Source organism: Opisthocomus hoazin, chromosome 20 (assembly GCF_030867145.1).
Source record: "Opisthocomus hoazin isolate bOpiHoa1 chromosome 20, bOpiHoa1.hap1, whole genome shotgun sequence".
In the NCBI taxonomy this organism is placed as follows: Eukaryota; Metazoa; Chordata; class Aves; order Opisthocomiformes; family Opisthocomidae; genus Opisthocomus; species Opisthocomus hoazin.
Window position 1 is genome coordinate 17,007,075 of NC_134433.1, and position 13,316 is coordinate 17,020,390.

At 54.4% G+C, this 13,316-nt stretch overlaps 1 long non-coding RNA gene across 3 annotated transcripts in view; it reads left to right on the forward strand.

The window, feature by feature from the left end:
- Positions 1-952: 952 nt before the first annotated feature.
- Positions 953-13,316, forward strand: part of LOC142363754 (uncharacterized) — a 29,179-nt gene continuing 16,815 nt past the window's right edge. For all 3 annotated transcript variants that reach the window (XR_012765927.1, XR_012765928.1, XR_012765929.1), the window contains exons 1-2: positions 953-1,171; positions 1,944-2,039. This is a non-coding gene — a long non-coding RNA (uncharacterized LOC142363754). The remainder of the gene's footprint in view (positions 1,172-1,943; positions 2,040-13,316) is intronic.

Consider the following 13,316-nt stretch of genomic DNA (forward strand, 5'->3'; position numbering starts at 1 on the left):
CCAGCGCAGCCGGCCTCGCGCTGTCCGGCTTGGTGTGGCGGCTGCCGCTCGCTGTCCCCTGCGAGCTCACCGCGCAGCTGGGCTGGCTGTGCAGCTCCCCGGGCTCCGCTCGGATCCCCCTCGTGTCCCAGGTCCCCTCCTCGCAGGACGCGAGGAGACGAGCCGGTGCTGTTCGAGGCCGCGCGTCTCGTACACTTACCGCGGGCCCGGCTGGACGCAGCACACAGCCATCGGCGTTATTGGTTTTGATATTTGGTGGCGAGGGGAATGAACCCATCAATTTGTACCCCTGAGAATAAAATACGTGCCTTTGCCAGGGAAAAAAATCCCACCGCAAGGAGAGCGTTCACCCTCCGTAACGTGCCAGCCCCCGCACGCCCCGTGGCACCCCCAGCCCCGCACCACGGGGTGCTGCGGCGGGGCGGCTGCGGCCCGGGGGCTGGGGCGGGGTCTGGCTGGGTGCGGGGGGCCGGGGCGGGGGTCTGGCTGGGTGCTGGGGGGCCGAGACGGGGCCTGGCTGGGTGCGGGGGGCCGGGGCCGGGGTCTGGCTGGGTGCGGGGGGGGCCGAGGCGGGGTGGCGGGGTCTGGCTGGGTGCCATCTGGTGACCCGCGGCCGCACTGCAGAGCCGGGCCGGGCCGGCCCCCGCCAGCCCCCCGCCCCCCGCCGGCCCCCCGCCAGGCTCGCAGCCCCCGGGCTGGGGCGCGGGCTGTGCCCGCCCGCAGCACGGCCCCGCGCTGCCCCGGAGCCGCTCCCGCAGCTCTTCCCCCGTCCCCGAGCCGCCGCCGCCGCGCTGCTCCGCGTTCCCCGCGCGTTGAGCTGCGGGGTCGCACCGCTCCGCCACCGCTCCCCGCGGGAGCCCGCCCGCCCGCCGCTGCCCCGGCCCTCACGGCAGCCCGAGGCGCTGCGGGGGGGCCCGCACAGGCCTCGGCGCCGGGAAGCGCTGAGGAGCGTCCCAGCGCGCTGGGCGGGAAAGTGGCGTCAGCTGCGCGGCCCGGGCAGCTGCGGGGGAGGCCATAAAGGGCCCCCGGGGGCTGCCCGCGGGAGGGTGCGGGAGGGGCTGTCCCTTTCCCGCCTCCCGCGCTGGGCTCTGCTCTGCTCTGCTGTGCTGATCTGCTGCGGTGCGGTGCGGTGCGGCGAGGCTCCGCAGGCTCGGTGCGTGCTCCTGGCGGGGTGAGTGACCCAGCTGTTCACGAGGGAGGGGGCAGAGTCCGAGCAGCCTGGCGTGCCGGCCGGGGGTCGCGGGTGCCGGCCGGGGGTCGCGGGTGCCGGCCGTGGGCTCTGCAGCGAGGCGCGGTGCTGAGCTGCCCGCTCCCGGGCCCCGGACCCCGCGGGGCCCTGCCGGGGAGGCTGCCCGGGGCCGGGCCCTGCGCTGGAGGCCTTGCTCAGCCGCCCGCCGCTGCGCCTCGAGCCCTCTGCCCGCCGTCTCCCAGCCGTGCGTCTCGTGGTCGGGTGACACCAGGGCGTGGGGCGTGAAGCAGCAGCGGTTTGGGGTCTGGAGATGGGAGCTGGAGCCGCAGCCTCTTGTTCTGGCCCTGCCTTGCAGCCCTTTTGCACGTGCCAGCTGACCGACCTGTTTCGGTTTCTTCACGGGAGGCTTCTCCCCGGCCGCGGAAGGGCAGCCCGTGCGGCGGGGGCTCGCGGCCATCGTGCGGGGCTCGCTGCCGTGCGGCGGGGTCTCGCTGTCCGAGCAGACACCGCGCGGCTGCTCTGCCTGCTGTGCAGCTGCGGTCAGGCTTAGTGGCTGTGGCTGCGTTACGGCTTCGGCGATGGACGTATTTGCTGTTAGGGCGGGCTTTTAGCGGTGGTGGTATGGAAGTATATAAACAGAAAACAATTATGCTTTTGAGATGCTGTTTTGAAGTCATTAGCTGCTGCAATGTATGCATAATCCTCAACACAAGGGAGAACAAGCGCTTTTTAATAAAAGCGTTTTGTCTTACAGGATGTCTAAAAGTTAGCTGAAGCTGTTTGTGAGCTCGGGAGGCTTTTAAAAGCAGGCTGAGGTGCATTATCACAGGAGTCCAGAAGCTAAGTACTGGTAAGTGACACGGTGGGGACAACTGTTGCGAAGTGTAAAACCAGAGCAGGAACTGGTCACGCCCTAGCGCGGGCGGGGAGGAAAAGGCAGGTTTCATCTGCCTAACCCTGCTGAAAAGGTCTCGGGCTTGGGCTGAGGCAGAAGTACAGCAGTGGTGGCTGTTCACAGGTCTCTTTCGGGACGGCAGCTGCAGTGCCCTGGCCGGCTGCTCCTGCCTGCAGCCCTCTGGGTGTGTGGCAGTCCCCAGGGAGCGTTACTGGACCCCCGGCTGCTCTTGGAAGGAGCCGCACAGCCCGCAGCTCTCTGCCCGCTGGCGGGGCCGGGCCCAGCAGCCCAGGGAGCAGAGCAGGGGGACGCCAGCCCCGCCATCGCCCTCACCGCACGGGGGGAAGGGCTCGCACCCGGTGCTGGGGCTGGGGGCACGCATCCCGCTCCTGAGCTGGGAGCGGTGCCTCGCCCCAGCTAGCCAGCTGAATCGGAGGGCCCTGAAATGCAGCAACGCTTCTAGCGCAGAGGCTACGTTTTCTCCTCAGTACAGAACAGCAAAAGTAACTTGAAACTGCAAAATATTTCATAATTACAGAAAATATATTGTGAATTCCTTGAACCCCTGTGCTGTGAGGGTGGCATTTTTCTATGGAGTTTAAGAGCAGAGGCTCAGTACAGTCCGAATGACAATGTTACAAAGGACTGTTAGCAAGAACATTGATTTTGGGTGTTTCTTAATTACTGTGGGTGTCTTGGGGAGAGCTGTTTGAGGAAGCGGGACTAGCAATGTGTGAATACTGTCTTGTTTGGCTCTGCAGCTGGGCTATAGCTAACCACACCGATTTTCACTTGACGAGACTTTTCGAAACTGGCAGAAGCAGGCAAGACGATTAGGGATGTGGAACCTGCTGGAGTGAGAAAGCTCACTGTTGTGCCGTGGAAAGGCTGTTAAATTAGCTGGGGAGCAGCAGAGAGAAGGGTGAAGTTTTACCAGACCAAAGCAAAATGACGGGGCTACAAAGATGATGAGGGGAGTGGGGCATTTCTCCTGCGGGGAAAGGCTGAGGGAGCTGGGCTTGCTCAGCCTGGAGAAGAGAAGGCTGCGAGGGGACCTTAGAAATGCTTATAAATATCTCAAGGGTGGGTGTCAGGAGGGTGGGGCCAGACTCTTTTCAGTGGTGCCCATTGTAATAACAAAACTTTTTTTTTTCCTTCAGAATTTAATTTCTTCTGGTCAGTAAAAGATCATATGTATTCATTTAGCACATGTGACATCAAACATTCTGCTGTGTAACTAATCCAGAGAGGAAACAGGCAGGGCTCCCTCCCTCAGCCTTTGGACCCGGTATGCACAGACAATTTGTATAACGACAGAGTGCGAGCAGCGTTCGTCTTCCCTGAGGTGTCCAAGCACCTTGTGTGTGTTCAGGTCCAATCATAAGAGATACAGATCCTGTTCCCAGGAGGACACTGAGCTCGGTCCGGCCTCTAGTTTGGAGTTACGGTTTCTGGACAGGGAGCTCTTCTAGTTTTAGCTGAAGAACCTTCTTCAGTTCAGCCCTAGGATATTCAAGACACTTGTTGGATTTTATTCCAGCAGCCCTGCTGCCAGCCGGGGGTGGGAACCGTGCCACTCCAGCTGCTGTGAGAAGGGGTGAGATGTTTTAAGGCCACTCCAAATCATCTTCAGAGCTTACCGGATCTGGCAGGACGGTGCGGTGCCTGTGTTAGGGGAGCTGGTAAGACCGTGTCTGTCTTTTGAATGAAAGTCTACGTGTACCAGATTCCATGCTGAATGGACTCACTGGAAAACCTCCTAAATGTAGTTTATCAAGTTTTATTTTCTATCCACTGTTGGAAAGCAGAATGGGGAATGAAATCACCGAATGGTTTTGGTTAGAAGGGAACTTTGAAGATCATCTGCTGCAGCCCCCCTGCCGTGGGCAGGGACCCCTTCCACCAGCCCAGGGTGCCCAAAGCCCTGTCCAGCCTGGCCTTGGACACTGCCAGGGAGGGGGCAGCCGGGCATTGCTGCCTGGTCACTGGCCCAGGCCCAGCTCTGGTGGGTGGCTTTGTGGGGCTTAAGACACAAACAAGGCAGCTGCTAATAAAAAGCGTGTTTGGTCTTCATATTTAAATGTGGAACTAGGGACAAGAAAATTCAACTTAGGGATTTTTGTTGTGCCTGTGAGCTCTTGATGCAATATGAAAAAAATATTCACAGCAAATGTTTACAGCAGTCATTTGTATGGGTAAAGTTGAGTGTTCGAGGACGAGGTGTGCGTTCCCAAAGCAGTGCACTGCGGCCGTAAGGCAGTCTAACAGAACTGAAAATCACTGCAGACTTGTCCCTGGGGAAAGACTCGGGATGACATGGAGAAGAAAAACAACTATCCCTGTTCACACACTTGAATTATGGTCCCGTGAATTCACTTAACAGGAGGTTTTGTTATTTATAGCCAGATTTATACTTCAATTCGATTTTTTTTTTATAATATTGGATGTTTATTTCTGCCATCCATTACATGCCATCCCAGAATATACTTATTTATGGAAAACACAAAGTGAAGCTGATGTACTTTCCTTGTAAATTTAGAAGTTTTTGGCACATGTGGGTGTCTTAAGGACAAAACTCAGTATGCTGTTGAGCTACTGAAAATGTAAATCTTTCAGTATTTAATTTCAGTAGTGACTGCGTTCCCACGTGGGTGGGGAAGAATTTTGGTTGCATTCCTTGGAGCTCCTGAAACTCAGAGGTTTCCCCTTCTGTACAGAAGGTGGCACTGGAAATACAGGAATGAAAGCCCAACGCCCTGCTGGTACCAAACAGGCTTGCAATGGAGCACCGTCTTGTCAGAGGGTTTTTCTCACCTTCAAAAAAACGAGCGTTCCCTCTTTCTCAGTTACTCAGGGTCTCATTCTGCCCCTTGCAGGGCATTAATTTGCACGGTGACTTCTGCTGGCTGGGGAGGGAATTCTTGAGCTGTCCAGTGTGTGCTCTGGGTCCCGTCCCAAGCAGCAGCAGAGCTGGTTAGTTCTGGGAAATGAAGGGGTTTTTCCAGCCCACACCCACAGAGCTTCTGAACAAACTGCAAAGGCTAATGGAAGTTATCACTGAACATATTAAAAATACGTCTGAGCTCCGCAGCTGAATTAGCTTCCGGTGTGCATTGTCATAGCCCCGAGGTTCGGGACCAGACGCACGCAGAAGTGACTGCCGTTTGTCAGCACCTGCTGGTGTGTTTGCCTGAGTAACATTAAGCAGTAATTTGATGTCTCTCTTGCCATGCATCAGTTGTCTTATTTAAACAGCACTTTTCATATGCATTAGACTTTCTAGGTATGAGACAGGGCTCCTGCAGAAAGCTTCTACAGAATTAGAGATGGCAATACAATGAGTAGCTTAAGCAATGCAAGGGAAAGATAAAGAATGGCTTTCTTGTTACTGTATTTCTGGGTAACAGGAGGACGATGGCAGCTCTGCCCAGCTGTAGAGCTGTTCAGCTCCAGTAGTTGAAGTGAGGTTTCTGCTGCTGTAACGCTGCTTCGTTACAGGCACTAAGCAGGGTGGTTTTTAGATAAGTTGTTATGGAGTTTGGTGCCATACGCAGAAAAAGCAGTCGTTATGCCATTTACATTACTTTATTGGTTTAATGCGTTTGGCTCTATTCCTAGAAATGGTGTTGCTGTTTTTGCTGTCTCTGCTGCTTCGGAATGCCATGAGGATGGGATACGTGGAGAGGCGTGACGTCAGGCAGCCACGTGGGTTTGGGGATTGCATGCTTGTGGACGTGTGGCAGGGCTTTCTGCTCGAGTCATTAGCCTAAGGACAAATGCCCTTTACTTTAGAATGGAATCAGGTCTCGACTGTTTATGGCACAGCCAGCCCTCAGCAGACAGTGTCTTACCTAGATTTCCAGGGAAGATCCTGTTGCTGCCCATTGGTTTAGAAACGTTGCTTTCGACTGTTTCTTCCAGCTAAATAATTGAGAAGGTTTTTCTGCAGCTGCTTCATTTCCTGCTCCAGTTCTGACCAAACCCAGCGTTTTCAAGGAAAGTGCCTGCTGCCTCCCTGCTGTCACCATGGAGATGATGCTCTCCATGCGTGTTCCTCCTCCCTGCCCTTGCAGAGGGGAAGAGTGAAGGGGTGATTCCTGCTCTCCTGCCCGCAGCTGGAGACAAGCCGCAGTGTGTGCAAAAGCACTTCCATGACTTGATCCGTGTTATCAGAAGTGCGTTAAATGGCACTGCCGTAGTGCATGCTGTGGGATGAGCTATCTTAAAACAAGGCATTTGGAGTGACTTGTGAGAGCTTTAGGGCTCGTTTTGGAAGGCAGGAGACGCTGTTTGTTCAGATGTCTTCTCTCTAATCTCAGCTTGCTGCTTGGGTGCTTGAGGATAGGAGGCAGCGAAGAAGCTGAGCTATGTGAAAAACAGGAGGAGGGAGGAAGGGAGGTCAGAAACACTTGCCTCTGAAACTTGTATTCTTCATCCCAGATTTTTTGGCGTTTAGCAGCGCTTTGCCTGTGTCCATGATAATTATTGCGGTATGAGCTGGGGTGGCCACTGTAACTCTTGGAAAATTGCAAGGGTTGTCTGAGTAATCTGTAGCCCACTGGTGTGAGCAGCTTTTCATTTCAGGGTGCCTGAAGGAAACCTGCCAACAGCCCAGAAATCTGCTTTTCTTTCGGTGTTCCGGACAGGCTGTTTTGCTGCGGTGGCTGTGGAGGACGGGGTCTGTAAGCTGCAGCTCATGCAGAGCAAACCTGTTACCGTGACCGGTGGGGACCGTCAGTGCGGGTCCCCGCTGCGGGTGGGCGAGGTGCCTCGGGGGGTGGGCCACGGGTCAATGAAGGCCTGGAGCAGTTATTCTGTGAAGCTGATCTGCTCTTTGCTGCACCAGAGAGCAGAGATTTTTATTCCTGGATTAAACGGAATTTAAGTGTTTTTGGGGGAGTGGAGGACATGTGTGGAAAGACCAGCTTGAGTGAAAAGCTCCCGGTGACAAAGAGTTTGCCTGGCCTGTTCAGCCCTGTCCTTTATGCTTACAGTCGACCAGTGCCATCTTCTTTCCCTTCCTCTTGGTGCCGAGGAGGAGGGAGCTGCTGTTTGCGGCTGCGCTGGGGTGAGCAGTGCGCCGAGTGCGTTGGTGTCCCTGCCGCGCGGCCACGAGCTGTCTGCTCCGTAGCGTGTTCTTCCCTCGGGGTGAAGGTTCGTTTCACAACTGCATGTCCAGATACCGAGCAGGACAGGAGTCCAGCTTACCGAGAGCCGGGACGAAAGCCTCTTTCAAGCCGATCTAAACTCTGTGGACAGTAGGAGTGAAGCAAAGGGGCTGAGGATGAAGCGCTTCGTCTGGGGGTGGACGCAGACCCCGGAGTCCGCGTGCTGTGCGGCGCAGGCTGGGCCAGGCCGGCTGGCTGGGAGCCGCGGAGCAGCAGCATCGCCTCGGCGCGAAGCCTGGCTTCGCTGGCCGCCTGCCATCGCTCCGCTCTCAGAAAACAAAACCCACACGCGCCACGGAATGTAGGTTCTGCAGATAAAATAAAAATAAATCATTTTTGTTGTAGGAGCTTGGCGCTCACATGCTGGACTAAAATGGAAGATATTTCTTTTCTTTGCAATGTTGGAGGTGCTGCAAGAGACCTCAAAAGTTGCACGTGGTAAGAGCAACTTCTGGAAACTGAACAGCTGCTGTTCAGGAAAGCTGGGCACCAACGGCGGGCAGCGAGCGAGGAGGGCGGGGGGGATTCCTCAGCGTGGTGGAAGTTTCCTTTACAACTTCACCAAATGCTACAATTTCAAAGAATTTTTGTCTTAATTAGAAGAAACAGATTCAGCTTGCTTGAAACTCCTCCGTCGTTACCTCACCATCTGTGTTACACACGGGGACGCTGCCGGCCCCCGTGTCGGCCCTGCTGAGTGCTGCTGGGGGGGACGCGTCCCCAGCGCCTGCGGGGGTCACCCTGGGCGAGGAGGGGGACCCCGCGCCCCCACCCAGCCTCTGCCCGGGGGTCTCAGGAGGCCTCTCTGCTGTGCCCTGGGGATGCCAGCCCCCAGCGGAGGGGCTGCGTGGGCTGCTGGAGGCGGCACCGTCCTGAACGGGGTACGGCTCTGGTACAGGCCGGGGGGTTTGTTTAACAGTCTCAGAGCCTTTCCGCCCGCAGTTGTCTTTGTTGTCTGCCCGTTTACCGAGCAGGAGCCCTTGCAGTTTCAGGAAGTCTTTCCCCCCCCCACCGTTTGCAAAAAGGTTGGTGACAGGTTCGTACAAACTTTCATCTCTCTGCAGGGTTTGATTTAGAGGTTAATCCCATAAGCAGCTCAGCAAAAAGGAAGGAGGGGGGGAAGCAGTTGCATCATATGAATGGATTTAGGGAACGTGTTTCTGCAAAAACTAGGTATTTTCTGTAGTTAAGATCCTCACAGCTCCATGATTTTCCACTGAAGAGCCGTACTTTGCCCGTAGCGAGAGCGTCCTGCCTGCAGCCAGGTGCCCTGTGCGCATCTGGTGTGTGCTGACGACAAAATGAGCCTTTTGGGGGAGTTTTCTTCGCTCACTTCAGCAGCCGGTGACTTATTTATTATTAGTGAGAGCTCAGATTCTGGACGGCAAGCGAAGGCCGCGGGGCATTCGCGGAGCTGGGCTGCCTGCGGCCCCGCTGGTGGCTGTCCCTGGGTGGGTGCCTGGCCCCCCGGGCGCAGCAGTCGGGGACGGTTGGTCGGTGTGTCTGCCCGCGGCGCTCGCCGTCCCCGCCTGGTCCCTGCTGCTGGGGGAGGTTGCCGGCTCTTCTCAGAGGACTCGGTGTGCACGGTCTGGGTTGGGCGGCCAAGCCAGCGCGTACCGCGAGCTGTTCAGTGTCTGGGTTTCCTGACTGCGCTTTCGCGGGTGACTGCCTGGGGTGATGTTTAGAGGACCAGAGCGAGCGAGCGCAGGACTGCCCCGTGCGGGCTGGAGCTGGCCGTTGTGTTTGCCACGGGAAGATGGAGAGGGGAGATCCCTGGATAACTGTGTACGTCCAACAGCGACAGACACAGGCTTGGCCGAGGCTCAGGAGCTGCATGGATGCCGGGCAGTTCCCATTGTCTTACAGCCACTGCCACCGTCTTTAATTTCCATGATGTTTCGTACGTCCAATAGGAGAGGAAAGTTCGGAAAGCAAAGCGAGCAGATCTGCCTGTCTGTGCACGCGTGGTACCGAGACCAGTGAGACAAAGTGGTAGCCGGGTGCAGTGCTGGGCAGCGGGATGAGTTGTGCGGCTGCCTGACGCTCTGCCCACTAATCCATCTCCCCTTTGATTCCCCCCATGCAGCTTCCCTCAAGCTCTTTCTGGGAAGGACCCCCCACCTCCTGAGCTGCTGCACAGATTTCTTCCGCTGACTTCCTGATGCCATTTCCCCTCTGTTACCTGGAGTCAGAAGTTGGCTGCGGCTTGGAGTGTAGGAGTGGCCGCTTTGGGACCTTCCGGCCATGCCTCTCTCTAACAGGCATAGTATTGCTTTTCTTCTTTGCTCTGCTGTGCGTGCTGGAAATTGGCTGGAGAAGCAGAGCTTGGGCTGTATTTGGCGTGCTCTGTTCTCCATCTGCCTTGCTTGAGGCCTTCCTGGTGGACTTTTTAATGAAGAAATTACATGTGTTAGGAAGAAGACACAATTGTTCATAAACACTGTGTAAAGACTCCATCGTGTACCACTGACAGCGGTGGGGGTTGTACAATGCACGTCGATAAACACAGTGCTGTGTCTAAAGAGAGCGCTCTTCTGGAGGTGGTTCTGCTTCTGAGGAGATGACCACATTTACTGACAAGCAGAATTAATCTGTTGGGTTTTGTTTGCATGGATTTTGTGGGAGTAAAATCCAGCTTGTTTTCCATTTCTGCACCATGAGAGGTGTATTGATTTTTCTTCACTTCTGATTGTTCACATTACTGGATTGCTTTTAAATAGTTGACAGAGAGATCATTCATTTTCCTGCCCCAACGCATTTTATAGCGCCTTTCGTGTTTTATTTGTCTGTGTGTTGGTTTCCACAGTTATACATCATATTGATCCCATTTTGCAAACTGCAGTCTGTGTCGGAGTGGAGAAACTGTTCCTCTGTGGGGTTTTTCCTCCCTTCCTACCCTCTCCCCAGCAGCTTCAGCCATCTGCATTTCAGGTTCCTGGCTTGGATGCTGGAGGTGAGATTCAAAAAAACCTCTCAGCCAAAGATAGAAAATGCCAAAGAAATAAAACGACCATGGATAAATCTATGGAGTTGCAAGAGGTGTGCGTTAGTGACGGAAATATTGAGAGTGGTCAGTTGTGTTTTGAGTTGTAGGGGTGTGGAATAAAGGATGACATGCTCTCCAGGGGACTGCAAAGTGTTCTTTCAACCCAACAGACACAATAAACGAGGAACCCTCGGGGCAGCTTTTCAGTGCCGAATCCACCAGGTTTGAAGTGCTGTCCCAGCCCAAACGTACACCAACATCTAGGTCAGGTACGTGCCTCACGGTGCAGTATCTCGCTCACACCAGCCTTGTCTGTGGCACAGAAGCAAGCCTTTTGAGGGCTGCGGTACAGGAGCAGATACCCAGTCTTATTTTTGTTTGCAGGTCAGCATTAGAAGAAACCCCAGCTGACCATGAGCAAAGGAAGTGTGTACCTTAAATGGCAGCGCTGATTCGAACGTACTGGCTTATTGCACAGATACGTTACTTCCTTTCTACAATTTACCCCTAGGGAGTGGAAAAGAGTAAATTTTTATGTTTGTAGATAGTGATATTAAAACCCAGGCCTCCTAAAATATGCGAGTTTGTCCTGCGTGGAATTTATGTCGATCTCAGCAGGAACTGCACATATTGCACAAAGCTTTTGCCCAGAAAGGTTACAAACATCTTGTCTGTTCAGCAAGACCATGACTGACCTACAAATAGTTCAGACGCCTGGGGCAAGAGATGGTAGGGGAACAGCTAAACCACTGAGATAATTCAAAACAATATTTTCTGTTGTTATGTTTTCTTAGTCTTTTCTTTGTTTTTTCTGGCCACTTATTTTATCCACCTTTTGCCTTGAGTGTAGAACAGTAAACTTTGGAAAAGGGTATTTTTTTCTCGTAGCTCTTTGCACTGGAAAAATAATGGGGCCTTTTAGTGTTCATATTAAATGTTATTAATATTGATTAAAGTATCATTACTACTATCAATCAGTAGTGTAATGATAAGAATATACGGTGGGTGAACAGGGCCTTTCTCGTTGCTGCTCCGTGAGGAAAAGCTGCCTGACCATGAGCATCAGGTCTCGGTCGGAGGCTCGGCGCGGGCAGCTGCTGCCTGCCTGCCTCCTTTCCAGGGCTGGGTTCACTTTTGCAGTAGGGGCTGCAGCAGTTACATGCTCAATACCTGCAAATCTGCAGCACAGGCGACCTAGAAGATCAGCGTCAGCATTTCATCGGTCTGATTTATGCCTTAGGTGTAGCTCTCGGCTAAAAGATATTTGTTAGAGGGATTTAAAAGTGAATTCCTTATCTTCCAGGGCATTTACAGTGGGCGTGAAAGGCAGAACAAAACTCGCCAGAAAGCTTGTTACCAATTTGGAGCAAGGAGTGTGCTAATGCAGGCTCGCAAAGCCGCAGTGCAAGGGTCTGCTACTTGGGCATTTGTAGACATTTATGAATTTTTTACTTTTTTTCTGGGGGTTAGTAACATGTCTTCCCCAGAGAAAGAGACGGTAGTTTCGAGACTACATTCCTCCCCTCTGTCTTTATCAGGTCTCCTCCTGTCAAGCTAAATGAAGTATCTAGACCTGTCTCACAACACTTCTTCACTAGAGGAATATGAATTGAATTTATGAGCGGTCCCACGTGCTCTGTGGCTTGTTGCATTGTTTCCAGGGCATTTGCCAGTGGACAGATTCAATTTAGTTCAACAACACCGTACTAGAAAGCACTTAAATAAAATTAATGGCTAATGCAGCATTCCTCAAGAAGGGAGTGTGACTGTACCATGTTTCACCCTGTCAGCACCTGCCTGCTGCCTTCAGGGGACGTGAACTGCCAGAGACCCGGAGCCGTGGCAATGCAGCTACCCCACCAGCACCCGACACGCCGAGGAGCTGCTCTCCTCCCCCAGCTACGGCTGTCACCCGGAGGGACACCTCTTTAATTTCACCTGCACTTAGGCGCTTGAATTTATCTGAGCCTGAATATCCCTGAATTAGTCAGGCTGGCATAACGATCGGACACGGCAGCAGTAATCACGCTGTGCTGGAGCCGATCACCAAGGCGTGAGATAAACCTTTGGATGCTCTTTAGCTCGGGTCCGGAGGTCTGTCTCTAGAAATTCAGCTGTATTTTGGTCCCGAGGTGTTGGATTTGAGGCAGCTTTCTCTGCTGGAGGGGTACAGTCGGCCATGTATCTGGGGCTACGTCTGGCCTCGCAAAGGCACTGATGGTGTTGGGCTCGGGCGCAATGCCGCCAGCAGCTCGAGGCCGGGCTCTGCCCGAAGGAGCAGCGTTGCCGTCCTTCGGCGGGGTGCGATGGCCGTGGGCACGGTCTGACCGGTACAGGGCGCAGCCGAGAGGCTGGGTAGCTGCTGTGCGCGGACGTACAAGGCAAGGCGTAAAGGTTTTTGGGAGGGGGGGCTGAGACCTCCGTCCAGCAGAGAAGGCGAGTGTGCCCGCAGCCTGGTGAGAGCTGGCCTGCCGTGGGGCTGGTTCAGAGCTGGGGAGTGCTCAGTCCTGAGGAGCTGCCTCCCTGGTGGCTAATCCTGTCCCGCTGTGCATGTTTCTGTTAAAAAGGATGCGCGGACGGGTGCAGAGAGACGCTGTCTCTCTGTGGAGGGTTGGCCCACCCCGAGGAAGCGGTAAGTGCACAAAGGGAGGTGAGAAGAAGTCGTACCCCGGGTTTCCTCCGGCCGGAGGCGGGCTGGACAGCCCTGTCCTCAGCGCTGCTGCTGAGAGGCTGGATCCAATGCTGAGCCGGTCGTCCTGTCCCTTCGCATCCTCCCCTGAGCCGTGTCACCTCTTTAGGCTGAAAGCCCTGTGGGAGCAAGAGCTGTCGCTCCCTGTTTGCTTACACAGCCCTAAAGCAACGGGGTCCTGATTTCAGCGAGGCCGCCAGGCAGCAGGGCAACCGTGCTAATGATGAGAATTAATAATTCATTTATCATTTTAGTCTCAGCGAATAATCTCCAATAATCATGTACAATTTGCTGCTTCAGTGAGTATGCTGATAGTAAACAGAGCTGGTAGAATAAGTCACAGGAGTGAAAACCCCATGTAAAAGGATTGAGAAAATAGTCAAGACTAA